Source organism: Pipra filicauda, unplaced genomic scaffold (genome assembly GCF_003945595.2).
Source record: "Pipra filicauda isolate LSUMZ 115617 unplaced genomic scaffold, ASM394559v2 scaffold83_size3615187_pilon, whole genome shotgun sequence".
NCBI lineage: Eukaryota > Metazoa > Chordata > Aves > Passeriformes > Pipridae > Pipra > Pipra filicauda.
In genome coordinates this window covers 2678712-2697809 of record NW_024105020.1, presented here as the reverse complement: position 1 = coordinate 2697809, position 19098 = coordinate 2678712, and the positions used below count along the sequence as shown (strand labels likewise).

At 40.9% G+C, this 19098-nt stretch overlaps 1 protein-coding gene across 2 annotated transcripts in view; it reads right to left on the bottom strand.

The window, feature by feature from the left end:
* AFF3 (AF4/FMR2 family member 3) overlaps positions 1-19098 on the bottom strand; it is a 331674-nt gene that overhangs the window by 46094 nt on the left and 266482 nt on the right. The window lies entirely within an intron of this gene.

The following is a 19098-nucleotide window of genomic DNA, read 5'->3' as shown; positions in this document are numbered from 1 at the left end:
TGCATTTTCTAGTGAGTTGTCCAATTTGATTTTAAATTACTTGAATGCAGCTTTTACTTTCACCCTTGGGAAACTTCTCTGCAAACCAACTCAAATTCCACTGTCAGAAATTTCTTCTACGTTCAACCTGAAGTTGCCCTTTTAAAATTTATTGTTGTTAGTTATTATTTCATCCTATTACTAATAGTTACTATGATAAATTATCCTCCTCCCTTTTTGCTTTCACATTTTTGCAGACTGTTTTTCTGCCCTGCTTCAGTCATCTTTCAGACAAGGCTTTACACATTTACGTCTTCTGATCTTTCTTCATAAGTCATTATCTCCAGGGATATGGGATCATTTTTACAGCTCTTTTCTGAACTCATTCCAATTCATCTATATCTCTCTGATAACAGGGTGCCCAAAACAGAGTGCAGCATTATAGATGGGTTCTCACTAGAGCCCTACAATGAACGGCTATTACCTTCCTGCTCCTTGATAGGTTGCCTCTGTAAACATATATCCAAGCTGTGATGGAATGTATAGTCCATTAACACCCCTACCTCTCTTTCAACATTGCTTTCTCCAGAATTCCTCCACTGATAGCTACATTTTAGATTATTTGCTTCCAGGGAGATTAGCTTGCTTTTTTTCTTCATACCAGATCTCATTTTCTTCTTTACCGCACAAGCTTCTAGCTCCTTTTGATTTATTTCTCTGCCCTCGGAGGTGTCTGCAGCAACTTCTAATTTAGTATCAAATACAAACTTAATTAAATGGTTATTCACTTTCTTTTCCAGCTCATTAATGAGATCGTTAAATAAACCCCACATGAAACATGCCAGTACCCTAATAACCATTTCTTCCCAAATCCATTCACTGGTGTTTATCATTACCCTTGTTTATGCTCCATCAGTCCAATATTGTGGCTAATTCAATGTGATCTTGGAGATGCATTTTGTGAGAAATAATATCTAATAATTAATTACAGTTCTGCTATGTTGCACCTAATGAATTGTCTTTACCTGCTAATAGTGCTTTTCATTACGGAAAACTGAAACCTGACACAAGCCAAATATGACAGGCAGTTTCTGGGGCTTTGAAAAGAGGCCAGGCCATCAGAGATGCAGCTTCAACTCCATGATTCCCCACAGCTGCACACTTTCTGGCCCTCTTCCTGCCTCCCCTAACATATGCCAAATTTTCCCCTCTGGACCACCTGTCTTGCACAAGCCAACACTCCCACAACATTGCTTTTACTTGCCTTGCCTTTTGCTAGGAAGTGGCACAGCTGCCCATGGCTTTCTTGCTCCAGCAGTTTCTGGTTGCTTGGGGAATCATGCCACTGTTGGGGAGCCTTCTGCACCCTTTAAAGCACAGCAGGGCCAGGCAGTACAGAAAATCTCACCTGTGATCTCACCTTGCTAATTAAAAGCAAATCAAATAAACAGGAAAGGGAGAAGCTGACATCCTTTTTTTATTTTTGAGCTTTATTTCCATCCTCGGAACTACTTGATGGTACAGAGACGGGCAATCGTAAAAGCTCATGCTCCATCAGGATGGCTCCGTGCTACTCCTGGTTGCAGAAGTGCCTGCCAGCTCTGGGGAGGCAAGAGGTCTATCTTCATGCACAGGCATTAAAGGTTAAAGACTTTAAAAACTTGTCGTTATTCATGACATCTTTTGTCTACCCATGTAGCCGTGGTAAAGACAAGATTTTTGGGCAGCCATTTGTATAACATCATTAAGGCAGAGAGGTGACTGAAACAGAAACAGGTGATAAGCTTGTTAAAAAGTTTTTCCTTCCTGCAGAAGGAAAACTGGTATTTTGTACATAGCTTTGGGACAATGTAGCTTTCCACTTCTACAGGTTGCCCAGTAAACTCTACATATAAGCTGCTCACTTGTATTAACAAGTCAATCCCTTGCTAATAAAATATTAAGAGCTGTATAAAAGCCATTATGAATAGGATTTGTGGGTTTGAATTTTTTTCTTTCTTTTTTTTTTCCCCCCCTTAAGAGAATATGAAAAAGGTAACTGCCTTTTCTGACAGCGTAGCTTAGGGAACGCTTTTGAGACTGTCCAACTCTGATGGATTTCCAGTCCTCTCCACAATGGCATTGTGACCTTTGCCTAAAAAGTTCTTCAGCATCACAAAACATCTGCACATTTATGCCCTGCCCCTTAGTGACTGTGCTTTTAATTTTTAAACCATCATTTTTATTTGGCGTTGACTGAAGTATTCAGAATTCCTATATAGGAGATAAGGGGGGAAAAGACCCATGGTAATATTTCTTTCCTGCTGTGACATGAAATGTTTTTCTAGGCTGCTGAATAGAAATTGTTACTACAGCCATAGATATAAAATATAACTGTTGGACTCTTCACAAACATCTGGAAATCTATGTTTGCTGCTCTAATGGTAGCCAATATACTACAAAAATTAAGTATTATAATATTTTCCCATTCTGATACTGCTTAAGTCTCCTGCCCCCTTTCTACCTTTTCCATTTTTAAATATAGCATATTCTTAGAAGGATCCTCATTATACTTAGTGATCAGGGTAAAATCAGTTATATCTTTCTTCATGCATTTTTATTAAAAAACAAGATTTTTCCTAATTGGTGACTTCCATTTTGGACTGCTCTTTCTGAAGGACATAAGCAAGATCATGCAGTCAACCAATTTACATTTTAATGACTGTGGCACGTAACATTCGTACATATTTTGCTACTGGCTTATGCCCCAGAATTAATTACCACATCACAGAAATTGTATTTTTATTTTACGGAATTAAACAACAATTTGGGTAAGAACCACTTTTCTTTAAAACTCTTGATCAGAACATGCACTCTCTGACTTAAGGGAGAGAGTAAATACTTTGTAAAGCTGCCAGAAGTTCAGTAATGATAAAACTTAATAACCAGCACACCACCTGAAGTTTCTGATCAGATATCTCCCATCATCCTGGCTACGTGGAACCTGGGCAACTAAATGCCGTGTAAGTCTCCAACAGCTTGTTTTCCTGCACTGTCTAGTGGTCAACTGACCCTTCTCGGAAAAACTGCAAGATACCTCATAGCCTCAATTTTTCTCATATGTGCATAGGTTCAGAAACAGAGTGATTTGGGGAGATTAAGACTTCTTTCCCACTCTAACTAACTTGTGATCCAAGTTGAGAGGTGGAGCCATCTCAATCCCTGGAGAAGCCTGAGAGGTTATTTATGATGGGACCTGTTATTAGCCCCATCAGGCTGCATGACCATGGCCAGCCTTTGAATGGCACCAAGGTGGTTTAAACATATATGCAGGAAGGTGCAAGTGTTTGCTGTTCAGTTAGTGGAGACAGATTCCCAAATCAGATTGATTTGGTGACCCTCAGGATACCTCTTTAGGTTAATCACCCTGGATCCGAGTCCTGCTCTATGCTTTATATTAAGCTGCTGCTTACAGCCGCACTACTTTCCATTGTAATAAATCATGGTGTTCAGCACTGGCCACAAGAAGCTCCCAGGCAGCTAGGCATATGCTGTATTGCAGGAATTCAGTCTCACAGACATCATCATCATCATGGCTAGGCTTCGTGAACGAAGATTTGGAAGGCTCTACCCACGTTTGTTACAAGCACGCTGGTGGCTAATAAGGCCAATACGAGACAGACACGTCCGATTGCAAAAGGCACAGAAGAAAGACTCCTTAGGTGGTGTATTCTGCAAGACACGATTCTTTCTGCGTTGTCTTTTCTCCTTGAGAGTGATCCTGCGTGCATTCTCAAAGGAAACTTTGTGGGCAAAGCCTTCGAGCCTGTGCAGTGGATTTTTTAGGTGAGATGCAGTATGCGTGGAACTGAACCCACCCTTTAATCCTAAGGTTCATCTGCCAGGGCCGAGTGAGCTTGGACAGTGGCAGCGAGGTCCTCAGGACGTAGGTTTAATTAGAGTGACCTTCTCTTAGATGGATGGCCTTACGGGGCTACGCGAGCTCCATCTGCCCGGGTTTGGGATAAGAGTTGTCCTTCTCCTAGGATGACTGCCAGAAGGCTAACGAGCTCATCCTGCCCAAGGATGTATTGTATCTCACCCTACGGTTTTGACCTGTCTGGCATGGGTGACCCTACCGAAGGCATGTACCATCGCCAGCATAGCTCGCAACCACATAGGGGCACACAGGCTACATTCCTACTATCTCACAGACATACAGCATGGGTAAAGCTACAAGTAAAATTGATGCAGTTCTTTACCAAACTGCAAGTATTTGGTAACAATATGTGTTACAATATGAAGGCACTTTATACCTACTTTCCACAGGTATGAATGATTATCAAGAATGCAAAGCAAGAGAGAATCAGGCCTCGGAAAAATGACTCAGTCAAGGAAACATATCAAAGTAAGCCTCTGAAATACTTTTCCAGCTGCAACAAAGGCTATGTAAACGCTCAAAGAATCATAGAGTCAGTAAGTTTGGAAAAGACGTCCAATATCATCAAGTCCAACCTTTGACCAAATACCACCACGTCCACTAAACTGTGTCACGAAGTGCCACATCTACTCGTTTTCTGAATGCTTCCAGGGATGGTGACACCATGACTTCCCTTTACCACTTTTTTAGTGAAGAATTTTTCCTAATATGCAACCTGAACCTCCCTTGGCACAACTTGAAGACATTTTCTCTTGTCCTGTCTGTCGCTAGTTGTGTGGAAGAAGAGGCTGATGCCCACCTCGCCACAACCTGCTTTCAGGTAGTTGTAAAGAGCAATAAAATCTACCCTGAGCCTTCAGAGTAAACAACTCCAGCTGCCTCAGCTACTCGTCATAGGACTTGTGCTCCAGACCTGTCACCAGCTTTGTTGCCCTTCTCTGGACATGCTCCAGCACCGCAATATCCTTCTTGTAGTGAGGTGCCCAAAACCAAACATAGTACTCGAAGTGCGGCCTCACCAGTACCAAGCAGGGGGAAAATGCTTTATAGTTTAGAGTCCAGTTGGTCTGTGTAATTTCACTTTGCAAGAACTATATCCAGAGCTTTCTTATTAGAAAGCTCACTGATATTGTAAGCTGTATTTCTTTTTGTGTCTGGAAATGGGACACTACTTATCCAGTGTCATCTGCATAGCTCTGATCATCTAAACTATTTTTCTTCTAAATTTCACCCTGTGGTACTATCCATCAAGCACTGTGCAACTATCAAGTGGCTCTGACTCCCCATAGGAGAGAGGAATGCAACAATTAGTGAGAAGAGCTGACTTGAATAAACAAATGACACTGTTAGGGATCACACTGTCAACACTGACAGGTAGGCATGCAGAAGGTGATCTGAATTTGTACATGTCGCAAACATTTGAGAAAATCCTAAGAAATACCATGAAATCCTATGAATACTTACAGTATTTGGAATACCCAGAAAATCTATCACTGTCTGAAAGATCAAGGCCAATTGTGGGAAAACAATACTCTGAAACAGACACCAATCCCTTGGCTGGTATAAACTGTCATAGCTCCATTGCTTTCAGTTAGGCTACACCGATTTAAATCCGACAGTAAAACTGACCAAGACTCTGAAATGATATTTCAAATTCAGTGATGAAAACATGTTTAATGGTTTAAAGGAGCTCTGTTGGCAGAGCCACTATTTTTATTGCAGATTAAAGTATCTGAAGCACCTTCCCTTCTTCCCTTGGAGCCAACCTAAAACCCATCAAACGTCTTTTACAGAAAACTCTTTATCCCTTTGTTGCAAGAAGCAAATTCCACATGGTGCTTCCTCAAACCACTGACTGAGAACATCGTGCCAAGATCTGTATAATTATCTCTTCTGCCTGGCACTGAAGATATTGCATGTCTCCCCTGCACACAGTAGGGATTCCTGTATCAATAATTGTGAATGAATCACAGAGTCAACGGAAATGCCCACTTCTTGCTGCTGCCCCTGTGTATTTTTCAAATTCTCTTCCAGCAAAGACATCTGAAACATGCTTACCATGGGAATCTATCTGGACTTGCAGATCAGGCCATCTCAATATTGTAACAGAGCATATGGGGATATTTTCTGAGGCAACTGTAGAATGCCAAGAAATAGCACCATAAGGATAGCCTACAGAATAAATGTGGACCTCATCCATTTGTTTCAGGACAAAATCATGCTGAGAAAAGGGAAATGATACCATAAACTCTAGAATATGCACAGAGGACAGCCAGATACCTGCATGGTTTAAAATACCAGTATGAAGGCTGTTCTGTACTTAACATTTAAAGGTGAGTATAATCATAGAAAGGCTTGGGTTGGAAGGCACCTTAAAGGTCATTCCGTTCCAACTTCCCTCATCTTTAAAAAGTCCCTTCTAACCCAAGCCCTTCCATGATTCTATGCTTCTATGGTAAGGAGCCTCTGCTCTAGTTTTAGGTCTGCCATGTCAAGTCTGAATGACCAAATCAATGGAACCTTACAGGGCTCCAGCTACCATCTCAGTCATACTTTTGGGTATGACCGAAATTGCCTATGTTCAGTGTGTTAGATGTCCTTTGTTACTCTTTAAAAGACACTTGGATATCTTTGTTCTGAAGTCAGTATGGAAGTAACACAAATTTATCTTTTGTACCTTTGCTAACCATGAGCATGAAACCAATTAACTGTGTGAGTTCTTTACAGTTACCAATTGCAAAAATTACCTATCATTCACTAACAAGAAAAGACAGTAGCCCTGCCATGGTCTGCTGTTTGGGTCTGAATGCAAAAAAATGAGGCTGAACGCTTCCCTTTCTCCAGGTAAACGATTTCCCAGGAGTCTTTTAATATCTTTAGGAAACAGAGAAATGTTTTCATACCTCATTCCTGTAATGGATGAGGTATGAAATGGGAGTCAGGATGAGTGAGAGTCTGGAGGTTGTTTGGCTTGTCACAATATATAATGCTTCTGTGAAAGCACTGCATTACCTTAGCAGCACCACCTTTGCACAGCACAGCTAATAAAGCACAGCTGCCAAGAACAGAGTTCATAGACTCTACCTATATTTTAACACTGTCCTTGGAAGTTGCTTAAATAGTTTGTGCTGACAAGACTACAAGTATTATCTGATAATGCAAACTGAAGGTAAGTCAGGTCTCTCTGAGGAGAGTCAGGTGGGCACCGTGCAATTGCAGCTTAATTGTCAGAATAGTCACCAAATAAAAACAAATTGATAGGAAAGGCTGTTTAGAAAAACAAGTTATGAAGTGCATGCACACACACATAAAAAAAAGCCTCCAAAAAATTCAGTCTGGCATGGGGCGTCTACTTAAGGTCTGGTTGATAGTGCAAGAAGGAGAATCACAGCTCCTACCTTGAAGGAATACAGCAGGAAAGAGAAAACCACCAAAACCACCTTGGCTAAAGAAACCCCTCCTAAAATAAAATGCTACATAACAATTAGTAGTGACATCTCTGGATAAATCACTCTATCAGGAGGAGCATGTGCCAGGGTATTGGAGATGAAAGAGTCCAGTAGACCTGGAGCAGCATTAACGTGGGGATGAAGTGATTAGTCAGCAGGCTGACAGCTGTGCTAGGAGCCTGGTGCCAGATTCCAGTGTCTGCTTTCCACTGCTGCCAAGTGTTTGCTTGTCGCACCAGATAAATGGAGCATCAGCAGTGTTTTATTTGACCTGCTCACAAGAAAAATAAAGCAACTCTGACTTCCTCGGTGTGTTTGTCGTTGACCTTGCATCAGCTGAATATAAACAGAGAGAACCCCTGGTCCAGGAAAGTTAACTCTTTAGTAAAAGAGGAGTGATAGAGTCTTTTTAGCCTTGGTCATTTAATTAGTCTCTTAATGGCTCAAAGTACAGTGACTTAAAAAGAAAAAAATGACAGGCATAGACTATGTGTCCTATATTGTCCTTAGAACATGGCTGTGGACCAATGGCCTGAAGAATGATGAACAGCTTTGAGAATAATCTGTGAACAGCCACCCTTCTGCTTCATGTGTGAAATCAGGAAGCAATCTCTATGGAGACTTTTTTTGAGGGGGAGGGAGGGTAGGGCAGAAATAAATTGTAAGTGGATAAAGTTGTTGAGAAGATTCATATAACGCTGCTTTTGATTTCCACCTGAGACCAAGGGCAAATGGCTTTTGCGTGTTTTATTTCATAGGTACCCCAGAACTTTAATTTTTCTTTTCTTCATTAAGTTTGGCCATGTTAGAAACTTTCTAATGAAAAAGAGGGTGTTGACTGTTGACTGTTGACTGGGTGAGGCCAATTTGTGCTGCTAGGTGGAAATCTGACAGTGTCTTTGAATCACACATCTGAAAGGGAATGTAGAAGACACACTTTTTTGGACCTTTAATGCCCTCAATGTGTGAAGGGTCTCCTTCATGGTGGCTAAGAGTGACACCCATACTCCAGAAGCAACATTATTGAAAGGATTCTCTTGGAAGACATACCTTTTTGTCTTCTGCTCTAGGAATTTAGCCCTCACATCAGAACAAAAGGCCCAGAGAAGGTGCAAGAAACCTAGACAGACTTTGCAAGAAGGAAAAAGGAATCCTTTGAGCACTTGTAGATATATAGTACTAGTGGTTGAGATTGTGGTCAGGCATCTTTTTTCCATATCCAATAATATAAAGCTTTGAATGTTTTTCTGGCTCTCATCGATGGTTTGTAATAAGCAAGTGCATTCTGGACACTTCTCCTTTCCAATCTTTCCTCTTTTCCACCTGTCTCTCCTCATTTGAAGAAGGTCCTTTCCTTGCTGCATCAGGTGTTGCTGCATACGATTACAAATGGAACATGAGTTGATTTGCCCAGAGGAGGTGAGTTTACTGAGGCTCACAGAAGAATGTATCAATAGACATGAGCTCTATTCCACTTCCCATTACATGAGTTAAAAACACGCCTGCATTTCACTGGTTTGCCTGATAAGTCAGATACAGAATAGGAGCTCAAGGCTCAGCTGTAAGAGGGTCTTATTAGAGTGGGCTAATGGATGTGAAAGTAAAGATGTTATGAGGTTCTGCACAAGTTTTTCTTGGTTGCAGGGATGCACAGGATCTTTGGTCACTCAGAGTGCTGAATCCTACCACCGGCAGAAAGACTACTGGATCAATGGCCATTCAAGAGAGAGGAAGAGCTCCACAGGGATCTGTTTCAGAAAATTTTGATGTCACATATGACAACAGAAGGAGAGACATCCTTGTGCTTTAGCAAAATAAAAAATTAGGAAGTTACACCTGAAATAGATGAAAATGGGAAGAAAGGCTCTAATTTACGGAGGGGCAAATGAAAACAAAGTGTAAAGAGTGATAACGACTAAGGTGTGTTTTAAGCTCAGCTGGGTGGTCACCTGAAGATCTCAACCAAGCCAGTTTTCTCACTTTGTAGATAAATAAGTCATGTGACTCATACAGTCAGGACTCTGCCTATTGTGTAGGGCTTTAAAAGACTGAAGAAGAGTGCAACAGAATTAAGCCAAGGGGGAACTGGACCCTCGGTCAGATCTTGATATAGCTGGCTGGTGAGGTACAGGATAGTGAGTTTGTAGGCATACAGTTTATATGCCCTTAAATTATAAGGGGACCTAACTACTGCCTAATTTCAGCACTCAAAAGCGCCCTCTGGAGATTCCTACCTCTCTTGATGTACTAGAAGGAATCTAAGATCCTAACAATTGCTTAAACTGTGTGCTTGATATGCCCAACACCTTGTGCATTCTGATCTGTATGGGAAGCAAAGGAGGTTTAGTTCAGATTCCTCCTCCTCATTTTTCTTTCAGGGTTCAGTCACCTCTCTCCATTTGTCCTAAGGACTGGGAGTGGTAGCCAATATGAAGACCTATATCCACTCTAAACTCAGTACTCCACTGCTTCATTAAAGCACTATCAAAAGCTGATCCCTTGTCAGATTTAATGATATCAGTACCACCTGTCTCAGGAATCGATCCTCCACTAACATTTTGAAGGTGATTCCAGCAGCTTGGTCTTTGGTAGGATAGGCTTCAACCTGCTGAGAGAGATGTTACAAAGATAAAGGTAATTAAGCATTGCAACAAATTAGTGAAGATATGGAACATCGGCCACGGTAGTTTCAGAAACTAGGCATAGGAACAATGCAAAATATTCTGTAGAGTGGCATTAACCCATCATTTTCAAAATGTCTCATCGGGGAAATTTGACACCACTTCTCCGGAAATTAGTCTGGATGTTGCTTTTTTGGTCTCATTTGTGTCCTAAAACATGAAGGATAAATGTACTTCTATCCAGCAGAACAGCAATTTTTGCTTGAGAGTGACAGCTTCATCAAGTCACAGAAGAAAACCACAGCAGTGCAGACTAGAAAATCTTCATTTGCACTGGCCTACCATCACCTTATTTCGGAATTACTGTTAACATAACTCATGTTGTGGCTGGGCATTGAAATGAATAGCCTTCTGTAGTCTTCAGACACAGTCACACCTCGCTTCAGCACAGCAGTCTTTTGCCTCAGTCAGCAGAGCCCTGAGTATGGTTCTGCCTTGCAAGACCTCTCACTAAGCTCTGAGAGTCCAAATACAGATGAACTTGTGCAGATAAAATTACTAACTACCATAATGACTGTCTAAATGGGTGCAATAAATTTCAGCATGAGACAAACTCTCTCAGGTTTTACTGACTCTTAATGTTGCTGCTGCCAGCTTTAGTGTTACTCTTTGACTCAAGCCACATTCTGTTGTCTCCCAAAGGTCTTTTTGGCCCGTCAGCTCTAATCAATATGCTGCCTTGCGAAGGAGCTTATTTTAAGTAGGTTTGCTCACCATAAAGAACCATATAAAGAAAATTTGACTTTTCCTCCTTGTCAGTATATATCACTCCCTATGCAGAGCAGCATTTAGATGGTCTGTTAGTTGAATCCAAGTGCTCTCTTTTATATGTTTCAAGAAATGACAAATGCCTGGAAAAAATGCATAGTTGTTCTTTAGAAGACATTAGGCAGACTCAGGAAAGGCAAGCAGAACAGCTAATAAAGTCCAGAATTGTAGCAGAGAGGATGTTAAAAGCTAATTAGTTTGAGATTATTTGAAGACTTGTAAAAGGTTCTTCTGTTCTCCCTTCTGATGTAAGCACAGCCTGTTTTCTGGCGACATCCCAAACTATTTTAATATGTTTTTAGAAAAAGTTGTCCAGGATATGCTGTTTACATATTATTGACATCTTAACTGGTAATAAAGGATGTTTAAAATTAATTTTCAGCTGTTGAGTATTTGCCTGTGGTGCAGCCTTAGGTTTTCAGGGGTTTGAGCCACTGGGGGAAAAAACTCCCATTCTGACCAGGCTCAGATTCTTGACCCCTTATTCTGGTTTAGTAGTATTGTACTTTACAGCTTGAATAAGAGTACCCAGAAGTGCTCCTGAAGAGCACAAATGGTCTGCTAGTGAGGGTACCAGGACCTGACTGTAACCCAGCAAACACAGTTTGCAGATACTTGATGAAGGACTTTGAAGCAGACAGCCATGCGTATTAGTACCTTTGCTGTGCCTTCCTCAGATATAATGAGGCCTGTGAAAACTATGAATAAATATGATATGCACAAATATATAACTGTTAAGAACAGTTATAAAAATCGCCCTTTACAATTCAAAGGAAAAATCGAATGTGAATTACATCTTTTTTTTATGATGTCATCCATGGAAAGCAAACTTGAGGTTTGTTCATGCACACACAGATGCTGAAAGGAGGCAGAAATAAATTTCAAAGTAAATATAATTTAATTTGCTGTATTAATCTAGAATGTGGTACCAAAGTGTCTGGACTCAGTGGCTCCCCAGCTGCACCTTCCTGCAGGATGTTATCAATTGTTTATGTCTGTGAAATATGCTACCAACTACTACAAAAAACACTAGAACTGTATGATGTTTTAATAAAAAAAATTAGTCTTACACCATGCTGTGTCCTGATGTAGTTAAAAATATATCTTCCAATATACTTTTCAATTCATATCTCACTTGTTTTGCTGTTCATTAACCACCATGCATCTTTTTAGGTTTCCTATGAATTTACAGTATCACTAAGGCATGTCTAGGTACCTTTGCCTATTCTTAAATGCATCTTTTGCTCTCCTTGCCTCTCCCAGTAGGGCAGAAAGGAAATACACACATGATAGTGGGGAGAGGGTGCAGGGACAGGGAGAAATATTGCTCACTGGTGCTGCTTCTCCCTCCCAGTTGCACAACAAGCTGTTGCTGTCTTCTTTCTCTCTGTGCTCCCAGGGTAATAATCCCTTTCTGGCACCCTGGTCTTACTGCAGTATCTTAAACATGCCTCTGCCTGCTTGAGGTATTACATGGTCTGGGATGTGCTGTGTGAAGTGGTAATGAATGTACCTTTAGCAATGTGATTCAGCACAAGACTGTTAAAGGTGTAGGAGTCAACATGTGGTGCTGCTGGGAATTCAGTGCCCAGCTGAGGATATACATTCAGTGCTTCTTTAAAGTGTATCACAGCACCTGCCTGCAGCTGGGAAACAGCTGGGGGAAAGTGGGAGAGTCTGCACAAGAACTTTGCAGGGAAGATGAGAGACAGAATTCCAGGACAGTACAAATTTCCATTGTCAGTGCAGCAAGAAAGTAACTTGGAGATTTCTTTTTTACCACCCCAACATGACTCTAAATGCTGCTAGGCAAGCTTCAGCTTGGGGAGAAAGATCAAGTGTTGGGTCTTTGCCATCAGCTTAGCCACTAGGGGAAAGAGCTAGATGACTTTGTTGATAACTAGCTTGAAGACCCCAGCAGGCCTTCAGACAGTTTTATTAATCATAAAAGTCATTAAAAATGGCCAATTCCTCAGGGGCAAAGTAAAAACAAGACTTCGGAAGAATGAATCAGGGTAGGCATCTCCCATTCCTAGGAGTGCTCTGTTCAACATTCTATGCAGGGAACTGAAATGGAATACTTGGGAGTGACACTCCTGAGCAATATAACCTAACGCTTTCTCAGGGAAGGGGCAAGCTTCTTTATGGACTTGGATTGCAACAAGGAAAAATATTGATGGCCTTTGTGTAGAGCTGGAAGCCACTGAACTCTAAGTCAGTTGACTCAGAGGTTTGCATGTCACATTTGGAATCACCAAGATAGTTTTTCCCTTTGCCTTTGCACTTGGCCTTTCCTTTCACTTTTTTGCTTTCCCCTTGCCTCTCCCTGGATCCAGGTCTGGGCTCCCCAGTTCAGAGGCATGGAGCAAGACCAGCAAAGTGCCACGAAGATGATTAAGGGACTGGAACATCTTTCACAAGATGAGAGGCTGAGATGACCAGGAGGGACAAATACCTGACAGGAGGAAGTAAAGAAGACAGAGCCAGGATCTTCTCAGTCTTGCCCAGTGACAGGACAAGAAGCAAAGGGCACAAATTGAAATACAGGAAGTTCCATTTAAATATAACAAAAATTTTTTTTTGCTGTGAGAATTGTCAAACAGTTGAACAGGTTGCTCAGAGAGCCTGCGAAGCCTCCATCCTAGGAGATATTCAAGACCCAACTAGACATGGCCCTGAGCAACTGCTTTAGCTAATCCTCCTCTGAGAGGGGGTTGGACTAGATGACCCCAAGAGATGCCTTCCAGCCTCAGTCATCCTGTGACCATGTAGGACTAGCTCAAGTACCACAAACTATGGTGCTAGCTAATGTGATAATGTGATAATGTGATAACATGGGCACTGAATGATTCCTGAGCTCCACCTGGTCATGAGCATCCTGCTGTTTTGTGTTTAAAGTTCACTCAGATGACTACGTAAGTCACTGCCACAACTTGAATGAAGTGTAGACTTGGCCTTGGGCACCAACACTACAGCTAAAATGTGTCAGCTGCATATCACATGTTGGCAGTTTTGCCCACTACTCTATCCTTTTGCAGTCTACTCTATGCCTGTCAGAGTAAAATGGACTCAGGGGTGTTATTAGGTTCATTTGCTGCATTTGGTATATTTTACAGCAGGTGGAACGTGCAGCAGCAGCAGTCACAGACCTTCTCCTTCCAACATTTCTGGATCTGTTTCTGAATGCGATCAGCAGTGTCTGAGGCAGCCCATCAGGTTATGCTTTATTTATTTAACTGTACTTTACAGCACCTCCTTTCTTCAATAAAACTGTGTTGTTAGGAGACCGCTTTACATTTTTTTGGGAGTATCTCTCAAGTGCAGTTGTCTAGCATCGCTGCCCAGAGCAGCTGCTGACAATGCCAATGCACCAACAGCTGCAAAATCCCTCCTTTCTGAAATCAAGAGTAGAAAAGATTATCATGAAATAATGGACTAATGTGGCCATTCTATCTATGCTGTTCATAAATTACATTTTGAACCTGGCAATTGCAGGGTAATTAGGAGGAGAGTAGCTTTCCTGCAGGAACATATATTTCCCATTCTGCTTGCCTGACACACTCCAGTTTAATTTTTTCTTTGTTCACTCAGCTCAGAGAATGGCAATTATGAGAGGTGATAGCCTAGTGGCAATTTTTGAATCATAAGAGACTTAGAAATGAGAAAAAAAAAAGGACAGCTATCACTAGTAATTAAAATAATTTTGAATTAAAGGGATTATTTAAATAATTGCTTTTTTACTATAATTTTCACCACATAACCTATCCTTATGAATTACTAATATAGTGAAATAACATCACTGTGGAGAGTGATCTTAAAAAGACAGCTTTCCTAAACATGTTACCTCATCAGTGAGAGATAAGTAATGTTTGGGCAGACCTTTCAAAATGGTAGGTGATGCCACGGCTCTGATCACTAACAGCTATGCAATTTTTAAGCCCTCCTTCCCCTTTTGGCCCTGTCAGAGAGGCACAGGAAACAGAGCAGGAATTCCCATCTCGGGTAGCCAGAAGAAGGCTTCACATTATTAAAATAGATGATTTCCTTCATCTAAGAGCCTCTGAGGAGCATAAATTACAAACAACATCAAAGCAAGTGAAAAGTTTTAGAGCAGACTGTCAAAGACACTGCTGGGGTTTCCTTGGTAGATTCTCATTTTTAAGGAGTCTCAGCAATTTACTTTCTCAAAACAATTCCATATGTCTGTGGAATATTTATGGTTGTTTTGATTTTTGTTGTCAAGGGTTTTTAAGGAACAATATCACAATTATTTAACATGGGGAATTAAAGTTAGACAGAGAGTGCCTGCAGTAACAAATTACTGGGATGATCTCATGGACTAAAACTTCACAGACTTGCTCTGTACTCTCCAGGGCCAGACTAGATACAAAGAAAAGCAGTATAGACAACTAGAAAATAAGTATAAGCCTGATGCTGTACAAATAGAGCAACTAATTATTCATGTTGCCATCACTGATTTTACAGGATGGCAGGATTTTACCAGTGTGGCACAGTAATAGGGGCTGTGAGATACATTGTCTCAGATGTACTGGCTCAGAAGTAGAACTGGGAAAACTCTGTTTAATCCATCCGATAAAAAGTACAAAGGCCAGCTGTGGTCTTAGAGTAAAAGTCATCAGGGCAAGCTGTGAACTGATTCATATTAGCTTCCTAACTTAGGGTAAAGAAGTCACTATTATTTGAAAAGGCATGGAGATACTACACACTGACAAGGTTACTAGCTTGTCCTGAGGAGGTGGTGCCTGCTGAGTGTGGGTTTTAAGTGCTTTCCCTGAAGGAAAAGGTTGACATTAGTCACAGAGACATGCAGTGTGCAGGAGGTTGGTGTGTCACACCTCACCTGTAGTTCCCACTTGCAAGGCCATGGGTATATTCAGCAGCAATTTACAAACTGCACACCTGGCTGTACTGACCACATCCAGGAAACAAGGCTCCATCTGTCCTATGAAATAAGCAGGAAAAAGGATGGAGCTATGAGAACCATTGCCACCTCTTGGGATCACCAAGCGGGAGATGCCAGTTTTGAGCTCAGCAACCATGAGAAATAAAAATCCTTAGGGAGAAAGGACAAGTCTGAACACTTTTCCTTTAAGGGAAGGATCCCTCTTTATTTCACAAGTGTTTGAATGCATGGGTGTTTGGGCAAAAGAGGAAAAAAGGAAGAAGGTGTTGCTTGCAATCCTAGCAACAAGTGTCAGATTCTTAAATCTGCCATTTACTACCAGTGAATTATTGCAAAAGTTATTTGTAGTTCTTACCTAGTAATTATTCAAGAAGTATTTTCATAAATGTTGCATCAATAATTTAAAAGTTGCAACAGCATCTGATTTTCAGAGAGACCTCTAAGAGCAGAAGAATTATCATACATGATAACTGTGTGACATGAGAAGGAAGTGCTAAACTGTGCATCACTAGCAAGTTCACTCTGATGGGTATACTCCCCCTGGCTGAACCATAACAGCACCAGTCCTCCATGCCCCACTGGCAAGGACTGAAGATTACAGTCTTCGATTGTCTTACTCAATGCCTCATGTTAACTTGAATGTCTGTGAGGAGCTTGGTTGAAACATGAACTGGCTTCTCTTCAGTTTTTCCTGATGCAAAACCAACTGGATGTAGTTCCATCTCATGTCAAGCTTCCAATGTAAAGCTGATTACCTTCTGCATTGAATATGTTTGTTTGAAAACTCAAAGCTCTGATCAGGTCTTGATCGTGACCTTGATTTGACAACTGTGTTGTCCACCGTTAATTAGCTTGTTGTGGTTCTGCTAATGTGTTTTACATTTGTTTGCTTATTTTTAGTATACAGGGCTGGCTTATTCATACTGATAGTAACATGAGTCATGTCAACTAAAGATGTATGTAACTTAAATAAGATAATTCCAGTGCATGTGGCCCTGCAACCAAATAAATAATTCTATCCCCAACAAGGCCATATCAAGATTAAAATAAAGGTACGAAAATGCTGTCTCAGTAAGCAATTAAACTAAAATAATCTCAAGGTTGCAATACTACCTTTAACAAACTCTCTACCAGGTGCAAGACAAACCTAAGGCAATCACTTCCTAACGAAGCAAAGCCTGTTTACATCTCTGCTTTGGAAACATATGTCGTTAATTTTAGAATCAGTTGCCATGTGAGCTTGGTGTCACTTCTAAAAAAAAAACCCCATCACTTCTAACAAAAAAAACCCCAACCAACAAACAAACAAAAAAGTGTGACTTTTGGGGGTAATTATTTTTTCAGCACAGGTGTAGAAAGTGCATTTGAACATCACAAACATTCACAGAAGCTAAGCTTTGACTCAGTTAAACTACAGCCTATGACAATTTGAAAACAGTATCGGAAAATCTATTCTTTCAGGCATGGTATGGCCTTAATAAAAAGTAGTGTAGAATTTCTTAGCTTAACTGAGGCTCATCTTTTTTCCTTCCAGATTTTACCTTTCCTCCATGATGTCCCTTTTTACACTGGTCAGACTACCCACATTTCACCTCTTCTTCATCCTTGCAGCTCTTGATTAACCAGAGAAGTGACTGGTGGGTCAATGCAGTTACGGAGTTTAAAGTCACCGGTGCTTTCCGGCTAACCTCCCAGGTAAACAGATGAACACTGATGCATGTTATCTCTGTGGAGCTCAACTCCAAAGCAGCCAAGGAGGGTGTTGTGACACTGCAGTATGCCTTCTCCATATAGGGCAGCAGGAATTAATTTGCCATATATTCTTTCATTTAATCAGAGAGTGTTTTTTCATAGTTTGCTGTAATATATTTAAAAGGCTGATAGGGTAAATGACTGACATATGAACAATTCAAACCAGATCCACAATTTACTGCTGTTCCATAGTGATACCAGAATTTTGGTCATAAAAACAACCCTAACACTTTGGGTAGGGCAAGTCTGTGGTAATTACCTATTCCAATCAACCTGTAAGACCTAACGCAGGCAGAGGACAGCAATATAAAGTGGACAATGACAGAAATCTGTCATGGCTCTTGTTAAATGGTTAATGCTGCATTTTGACCAAATAGAATAATAAAATACATTTCTTAGAAAATAATGTGGTGTTGGCTCAGATTAGTTAACTATATTGAATGCTGAGGCAATCATCTGTTTCAACAGTGCCCTTTGTCTGCACACATAAAGAATATGCATGGGGATAATTCAAGGCTCCAGGAGAGGGGCAGATGTGCTTGCATGCAACACAAGGGAAAAAATCCTGGATAATCAGGTGCTGACTTGGTGCTTTTCATCAAGATTAAATCCCTTATAATAATTTAGGAAATACATATATTTTTACACAATACTAATAGAACATCAGCAGTCTGAGGTTAAAATTTGGTGGCACCTGACAAGCAGACAATATGCTAATACAGACAATGGTATAAAAAGAGAAGCTGAACCAGAAGTCACAGTACATCTCTATCAGTTAGAGAGTGATAATCTCAGAGGAGTGTTTAGGTTTTGCTGTCTTCTCAGGTTGTTCTCTGGGTCTGCACAAACAACTCTGCAGTTTTTGCTTTCCTCTTCAGCTTTATTGGAGAGAGGTGCTGTGCTGTGAGTCCCTTCAGCAGGAGGAGGAGGAGGAAAGCTGAGGATGATTTGACAGCTGGAGGAGCCAAAAATTAGATTCTTCTCAGAGCTCCACCTTTCAACATCCTTATTTCAAAAATGTAGGTTACAGCTTCCATGTTGGAAGACCAGCACTCTTATTTTTCTTTACACTGTAGCTCTTCCCACAAGTCCTGGGAGGTGTTTGCATGAAGGGTGTTCGCACCAAAAAGTTTCAAACTGGAAAAATGGGTGTGCTTGTTATTAGGTTCAGCAGACTGGGAATCTGCCAGGCTTTTACAAAACTGCTCATTTTCTGAGCCTTAGCTCTTTCACTAGTGGTTTTTTTTTAAATTTTTTTTTTTTTTTAACTGAGCACAGGACAAGCTCTATCTTATTAAGTGAAAACAATAGGGTAAGAAGTTGGAAATTGCCAGGAAGCCTGGGAAAGACCGACACTCAGCCGAGATTTCATTCCATGTTTTCCTGTTGACCTCACAGGCTCTCTACACAAGAGCTCTGAGTACATTAAAGAAAGGCCACAGTCTCATTTGGTCCTGTGAACATTGGCAATATGTTATGGGGACAATATACAAGCTTGAAAGGGAAAAACTGCAGCAATGTCCCCATGCCCTGGAGGTTTTGTCTGGTGCAATGCTGTTTAACCAGAGCACTGTAAGGTTTTAAATGGCCATATGAGATTTATAGTAGGTCATGACCAGATCTCTT